At 41.1% G+C, this 7,789-nt stretch overlaps 1 long non-coding RNA gene across 1 annotated transcript in view; it reads left to right on the top strand.

Annotated features, from left to right (window-relative positions):
* Positions 1–1,816: 1,816 nt before the first annotated feature.
* LOC141165255 (uncharacterized) overlaps positions 1,817–7,789 on the top strand; it is a 28,291-nt gene continuing 22,318 nt past the window's right edge. The window contains exon 1 of the long non-coding RNA XR_012251118.1: positions 1,817–1,940. This is a non-coding gene — a long non-coding RNA (uncharacterized lncRNA). The remainder of the gene's footprint in view (positions 1,941–7,789) is intronic.

The raw sequence follows: 7,789 nt of genomic DNA, 5'->3' as shown, positions 1-7,789 counted from the left end.
CAGCACAACTATCCTCGCCACAGTCCTAAAAAAGCACTAGTGGAAACATGATCATTTACCACACTTTGGCCGAATTTTGCCAATTTTAAGTAAAAACACTCGGGGGTCCGATCAAGAATCCGAATGTCCAATGTTCATGCAAAATTTGAAATTGGTGAACGTTTTCCGAACATGTTCGCTCATCTCTAGGTATCAATGCTCTATAACTCCTGCAGAGGGATTTCACTACATTACATACAATATATCCCATTTCTTATGAGAGCAATATCAACAGTAATAAGGGTACCACTATGACGATCTCCATTATATAGTAGGCGCTTGCGGGGGGGCTCCGGTTCTTCCCGCTAGGCTGCAAGTCTTTTTGACAAAGTCATTCAATGCTCTCTGTGCCTTTCGCACTCAGACGGTCCCCATCCCATCTGCTATACCACCCCTGACTGACCCCGTACCATACATCAGTGTCAGAAGTAATGGCCTGGCTCACTCACACCTCTAAATTACTGCAGTGGACATCCACTTCCAGATTGGAGTCCGCACTCAGTTTTCACTGCTTGCCCTCCGATGGTTGTCTGTTGGGCCAGATGAAGGCAGGTCTTGACAGGCGTAGTCTCGGTCATAGATCTTGACCGGCGCAGAACTAGACAGGTGTAGTCTGGCTCTCGAGTTTTAACCTTCGTCGACTGGGGCCTTTACTAGTGACTTAGCCGTGGTGTCCCTCTCTGCACACGTCCTGCTGGTCTCATTCTTTGGCGCAAAACTTCTTCCCGCTTTGTCACTCCGGTCTTTTATATCAGAGAGCTGCATCAAAGAAGTCACCTGATCGGGTGCTCTCTTTGGACCCTTCCTCCCTGCAACACTTCCTTATTCTTCTTGTTCTGCAGGGTTCTATCTGAGTAGTAGATGGCAGTCTCTAATCACAAATAGTACACACAGCTGGGGAATCTCATCTTTCATTGTACACTCTCTTACAATCATTCCCAGCTTCATACGTCATCCACACAGTGTCCCCCCATCATGCTCCGGCCGAGGGCAGAGAAAAGTACTGTAGTGCGCATGGCTCGGCTTTACCCATGGCTCATCGGCCCTCTTTAACCTTTCCCAGCGCTTGCGCACTGCAGTACTTTGCTCTCCACTCAGCAGGGTAGAGAGAAGTGCGCCTGTGCAGCAGCATGATGGGGGACACTATGTGGATGACAAGGATTGGGGACTAACAGAAAGAGGGCTTAAAGGTAGTGGCTGTATTTTATATGGGGAAAACCTGCTGCAAATCTGTTTAAATACTGATGTGTTGGCAGGAAAAACACAGCATAAAATACATGCATTTTTCACACGTTTTTGAGTGCCTTTTTATGTGTTTTTACCATTAATTAGTTGGTGGGAAAACTTCAACAAAAACTGAAAAAATTGACATGCTGCAGATTTAAATCTGCTGCAAATCTGCAAGCAAAAAATAAGCAACGTGTGCATGAGACTTCAGGAATTTTTAACTTTGCTGGCATCAGGAAAGCCTTCAAGTTTTGTGACAAATCTGCGTACAAAAAAATGTGAGAAATAGCAACATGTGCACAGACCCTAGGAGTGAACACATTTTTAACTGCAGAATAATGTAGTTGATGCCATACAGCGCCATCACCAGGATCAAGGAGGAATTTTGCCTATATCATTATTATTGTCCTTATTTCTCCTACCATCATCACGTTATCATCCATATGTTTTAGATTTAGTAACAAATGTGAAATAAAAACTGGGATATAGTCAGCTTCCACATGTCGTCACTTGCATGTGCACATCATCATTGCCGTTCTAATATCCTATTAAAATCTACAAGCAGTATGCTTGGGAAGCTGGAAAGGTCAGTGTGGGTTTTATTTGGTGCCCCCCTTTCTTCTCCAAAGCACTAAATCCCAAGACGAAGATGGGGGAGACGGAAAGCGGAGCGAGTGAGATTTACATTTTCGCTTTGGTAACATATAGTGGGGATTAAGGGAGAGGCGGAAAGCGCTGTGTAATATTTCTCTGCTGACTTGTTTTATTAGCTTGCTTTAAACATGTTACATTACTGCATTTACTTGAATTGGCAGCCTGATAAATACCTCTCCTGGTCGTGATTGCGATTGCTCAGGGCATTAATATTATTACATTCTGTCAGTGGGAAACGTCTGAGAGATGACTTACTGTAAAGATTACACGCTGAAATAAATCACGTTTCGTTCATTGTTACCGTTTATGGCCTCTTGGAATGGAGTCAATCTCCTTTTAAGTTGCATTTCTATTTTTTTTTCCCCCGCACTCTCAGCCTGTTACATTATGTATCGCTGTCAGATTGGAACAGATGAGGTGTCAAACATGAGCCTTTTTGAATAATTTCCACCCTCGGGTTGTTTTTATGAAGGACAAGTACAAAACCGCAGAAAGCATTACAGAAGAGGGGGATGGGGCTACTGAGCTGATATGGCTGGAAATGGGTCAGAGGTGGACAGGGAACTGTTTCTGTTCTCTACTTTATATTGCTGAATGCTGTAATGGCTTCTATAACATTGAGACTGGCAAGCTAGAAGGGAAACGAAGGTGTTATTTCAAAGTGCACATAGCCACAAGCATAGGAGATAGCACAGATCAGAGCAAGCATCAGTAAAAGAGGTTTTGGTAGCGATTTACACTTGGTATATGATTAACCCTAATGTTCTATGTATTCTGTTGACTGAAACCACCCCATTGCACCCAGCAAATGAAAGAACTTAAAGGTGTTGCCCTCAACATTTCATTCATCAGTTTCAAAATGGGGCCAATCGTGGTCCTAAAATGAAATAAATAAAAACCTCACCTAATGGCTCCCCTCTGCTTCTCTGAACTGCTGCCGGCAGGCTCGGACTGGCCCACAGGAGAACAGGGGAATCCTCCGTTAGGCCCCTGTGAAGGATTGCTAATGAGCAGTGCTATTGCACTTGATTCACAATTTGCAGAAAAAGGTATAATCTAACCTTTCATTAAGCAAGAATGCCAAATTAATATTACATAGAAGCAAAAATTAATTTGTGTACTAGGGTGAGGTTATTTTTGCATGTAGCTGAACAGTGGGCCCCAAGAATCAATGTTACAGATGGGCCTTTGCCAACCCAGTCTGGCACTGGCTGCCGGTATCACCCTCCGGTCTCTGAGCTTTCTTCTTCTGGGGTAGTAGGGCATAATGTGGCAGCTGATTGGCAGCAGCAGTCATTTTCCTGTTATGCATCTACCTCATCTTGACAGGGCTTCATCACCTTCTCCTATGGCCGTTTCCCCCTGCTGTGCTCCTTGCCAGGTTTTACAAGTGGTCCCATGTGATCATCTGCCTAGGCCTATATAAGGCCCACCAAATCACATATCTGTGTTTTGGTATTAAGACTTTTATTTCTGTTTGTTTGACTGTGCACCGCTACCTGCTTCCCTCTGTCCTTTCTGCCTGCAGCCTCCAGAGCTTCAGTTCCTTGCTCCATACGTGCCTTTCGACTGCTGCATAAAAGCCTGGGACTTGCGTGCCCTCCCAGACCTAGGCTTAGAGGATCCATGACAATTCTATTGCAGAGCTGGAAGAAACAGTCTCCTCCATTATTCTTCTGGCTTGGATGGAATATAACTACTTCATTGAATCAGTGGTCCCTGCAAGTGGAAGCCAGGAGACTGGTGGGGGACTCCAGCAGCAGCACTGAGGAGCAGTGGGGGTTTCGAAAATACCATATGTTCTTTTTTATTTTATGACTATTATAAGATCACTTTAAACTAATAAAATAGAGTGGACAACTAATTTCAGGCCATTTTACACAGGCTAATAATTGGCAGAATAGTTGTTCCTGCTCTTGTTCCTGGTCGTTGATCCATGTAAACAAGGCAGCTAGCAGGTCACAAACAAGCAAACGCTCATTGATCTCAGCTTTACTGCAACCTAAAAATTATTTCTCCATATACAAAATGTCATAGAATCATAGAATCATAGAATCATAGAATGGTAGAGTTGGAGGGGACCTCCTGGGTCATCTGGTCCAACCCCCTGCTCAAAGCAGGATTCACTAAATCATCTCAGACAGATGTCTGTCCAGCCTCTGTTTGAAAACGTCCATTGAAGGGGAACTCACCACCTCTCGTGGCAGCCTGTTCCACTCATTAATCACCCTAACTGTCAAAAAGTTTTTTCTAATATCTAATCTGTGTCTCCTCCCATTTAGTTTCATCCCATTGCTTCTAGTCTTTCCTTGTGCAAATGAGAATAAAGATGATCCTTCTACAATGTGACAGCCCTTGACATATTTGTAGACAGCTATTAAGTCTCCTCTCAGTCTTCTTTTTTGCAAGCTAAACATTCCCAAATCCTGTAACCGTTCCTCATAGGACATGGTTTGCAGACCAGTCACCATTCTGGTCGCTCTTCTCTGAACTTGCTCCAGTTTGTCTATGTCTTTTTTAAAATGTGGTGCCCAAAACTGTACACAGTATTCCAGATGAGGTCTGACCAAAGAGGAGTAAAGACCGATAATGACTTCACGTGATCTAGACTGTATGCTTCTGTTAATACATCCCAGAATTGTATTTGCCTTTTTTGCTGCTGCATCACACTGTTGACTCATGTTCAGTCTATGATCTATTAGTATACCTAAGTCTTTTTCACATGTACTGTTGCTTAGCTCTATTCCTCCCATTCTGTATATGCTTTTTTCATTTTTATTGCCCAGATGTAGTACTTTGCATTTTTCCCTGTTAAAAACCATTCTGTTGGTTGCTGCCCACTGCTCCAGTTTATTTAGGTCTTTTTGAATCCTCTCTCTCTCTTCTCTAGTATTAGCTATCCCTCCTAGCTTTGTGTCATCAGCAAATTTAATCAGTTTACCCTCAATTCCTTCATCTAAATCATTGATAAAGATGTTGAACAATACAGGTCCCAGGACGGAGCCCTGTGGTACCCCACTTGAAACATTCATCCAGCTGGATGTGAAGCCATTTACAACCACCCTTTGAGTCCGATCACTAAGCCAGTTATGAATCCACCTAACAGTTGCCTGGTCCATTGCATACTTGGTCATTTTTTCAATAAGGATGGTGTGAGATACTTTGTCAAATGCTTTGCTGAAGTCAAGATATACTATATCTACAGCATTTCCCTGATCCACCCAGTCAGTGATTCTGTCATAGAAGGAAATTAAGTTAGTCTGACATGACTTGTTAGTTACAAACCCATGCTGACTCTGGTTAATCACTTCATTCTTATCCATGTACTTACATACATGTTGTTTAATAATTTGTTCAAAGATCTTTCCTGGTATAGAAGTCAGACTCACCGGCCTATAGTTCCCTGGGTCCACCTTCTTCCCCTTTTTGAAGATAGGAACAACATTTGCTCTTCTCCAGTCTTCTGGGACTTCTCCTGTTCTCCAAGAATTTTCAAAGATTATGGAGAGTGGTTCTAAAATTTCTTCTACGATCTCCTTCAGTACTCTGGGGTGTAATTCATCTGGACCTGGAGACTTGAACTCATTTATGTTAGCTAAATATTCCCTCACAATCTTTCTGTTTACAGATAACTTGGATTCCTCTATTCCTTTAAAAGGACAGTGAAGATCAGTTGATGTTACATTTTCTTTCTGAGAGAAAACAGATGCAAAATAGGAATTAAAACGTTCGGCCTTCTCAACATCCTCTCTTACCATTTCTCCATTTTCATCCTGTAAAAATCCTATAGCATCTTTGACTTTGCTTTTACTTTTGACATACCCCCAAAATCCTTTTTTATTGCTTTTGACATCTCTTGCAAGCCTTAATTCATTGTCAGCTTTAGCTAACCTGATACGTGCCCTGCAGGATCTGCAGACTGCGTTATAATCTTCTTTAGATATGCCTCCCTCTTTTCATTTAATAAACATTTCTTTCTTTCTTTTTAGCATGTGTTTAAGTTCTGTGTTCATCCATCCTAGTTTCCTTAAATGCTTCCCATTCTTCCTACTTTTCGGGATTGTTAACGATTGTGCTTTGAGAATCTCATTTTTAAAAATTTCCCATCCTTCCTGGACATTTTTGTCCTTAAGGACATCCAGCCATTGGATGCCTCCTATTCTCTTTCTGAGTCTCTTAAAATCTGCCTTTCTAAAATCTAACCTTGAAGTTTGAGTCTTCACATGTCTTCCTCCTCTAGTTATCCAAAATTCTATAATAGCATGATCGCTGCCTCCTAGGGTCCCAGCCACCTTTACCTCCTCAACCATTTCCTCCCTGTTTATAAGGATTAGATCCAAAGTAGCAGATCCCCTTGTTTTCTCCCCTACCTTTTGGAAGATAAAGTTGTCAGCAAGAGAGGATAAGAATTTGCTTGACCTGTTAGTTTTACTTGAGAGAGATTCCCAACAAATGTCTGGATAGTTGAAATCTCCCATGACCACTACGTCATATTTTTTGGAGAACTTGGTCATTTGATACATAAAGAGTTCATCCATATCTTCAGCTTGCCCAGGTGGCCTGTAGTAAATGCCTACAATGGTGTCCTTTCCGTTGTTCTCTCCTTGTATTCTTACCCAAACAGTTTCCACAGAACTCCCAGTCTCTGAAGCTTCAATCTCTGTGCAGATATACGCTTTTCTAACATACAATGCAACACCTCCTCCTCGTTTATCAAGTCTGTTTCTTGCAAATAAGTTGTATCCTTTTAGCCTTTTATTCCAATCATGTGTATCGTCCCACCAAGTTTCAGTGATTCCAATGACATCATATTCCTTTTCCTGCATTAGTAGTTCCAATTCTCCTTGTTTGTTGCCCATGCTTTGTGCATTTGTATAAAAACATTTTAGTTTGTGATTGGTTTGGGGACTGGATGATCGTATTAGCTATCGTTCTTCCCCACAGAGTTTTCCTTAGCCTATATGATAGGGCTTTTAAGTATGTGTGGATCTGCAATCATTATGACCATAACTTTTTCCATCTAAATGTCCCTTTATTTTTGTAACCCCTTTAACCCCGAGGGTGGTTTGCACGTTAATGACCAGGCCAATTTTAACAATTCTGACCACTGTCATTTTATGAGGTAATAACTCTGAAACGCTTCAACGGATCCCGCTGATTCTGAGACTGTTTTTTCGTGACATATTGTACTTCATGATAGTGGTAAAATTTCTTCGATATCACTTGCGTTTATTTGTGAAAAAATTGGAAATTTGGTGAAAATTTTTAAAATTTCACAATTTTTAAAATTTGAATTTTTATTCCGTTAAATAAGAGAAATATGTTACACAAAATAGTTAATAAATAACATTTCCCACATGTCTACTTTACATCAGCACAATTTTGGAACAAACATTTTTTTTATTAGTGCGCTATAAGGGTTAAAAGTTGATCAGCGATTTCTCATTTTTCCAACAAAATTTACAAAACAATTTTTTTAGGGACCACATCACATTTGAAGTGACTTTGAGGGGCCTTTATGACAGAAAATACCCAAAAGTGACACCATTCTAAAAACTGTACCCCTCAAGGTGTTCAAAACCACATTCAAGAAGTTTATTAACCCTTCATATGCTACACAGGAATTTTTGGAATGGGAAAGAAAAAAATGAACATTTAACTTTTTTCACAAAAATGTTACTTTAGACCCCAATTTTTTTACTTTTTCAGGGGTAACAGGAAAAAATGGACCCCAAAATTTATTGTGCAATTTCCCCTGAGTACGCAGATACCCCATACATGGGGAAAAAACACTGTTTGGGCGCACAGCAGGGCTCAGAAGGGAAGGAGCGCCATTTGACTTTTTGAATGTAAAATTGGCTTCAATAAT

The sequence above is a fragment of the Phyllobates terribilis genome, unplaced genomic scaffold, assembly GCF_046119375.1.
Source record: "Phyllobates terribilis strain yellow unplaced genomic scaffold, ASM4611937v1 Scaffold_11__3_contigs__length_659146591, whole genome shotgun sequence".
NCBI lineage: Eukaryota > Metazoa > Chordata > Amphibia > Anura > Dendrobatidae > Phyllobates > Phyllobates terribilis.
This window is presented reverse-complemented; position numbering and strand designations above follow the sequence as displayed.